Here is a 239-nt window from a genome sequence, read left to right on the forward strand (position 1 = left end):
GGCGGCTGCCAGCCGCCGGCTGCACAGGGAGCAGGACTTTTAGCCTGGTTTCCTCCAAAAACCCCCCAAGCAATGGGTCTGTGTGAAGGCCTGGGTGAGCGGCCCCGGCCCCTGCCCCAGCAACCTTTGGCCCGCTGGCCAATTTTAACCAACAATGGCGAAGAGGGAGCTCCCAGCAGCACTGAAATCCCACAGACTTCAGCAAAATTCAGTGCTTGGGGGTGCTGGGGGCGAGGAGC

This window comes from Eurypyga helias, unplaced genomic scaffold (assembly GCF_000690775.1).
Source record: "Eurypyga helias isolate BGI_N326 unplaced genomic scaffold, ASM69077v1 scaffold33013, whole genome shotgun sequence".
Classification (NCBI taxonomy): domain Eukaryota; kingdom Metazoa; phylum Chordata; class Aves; order Eurypygiformes; family Eurypygidae; genus Eurypyga; species Eurypyga helias.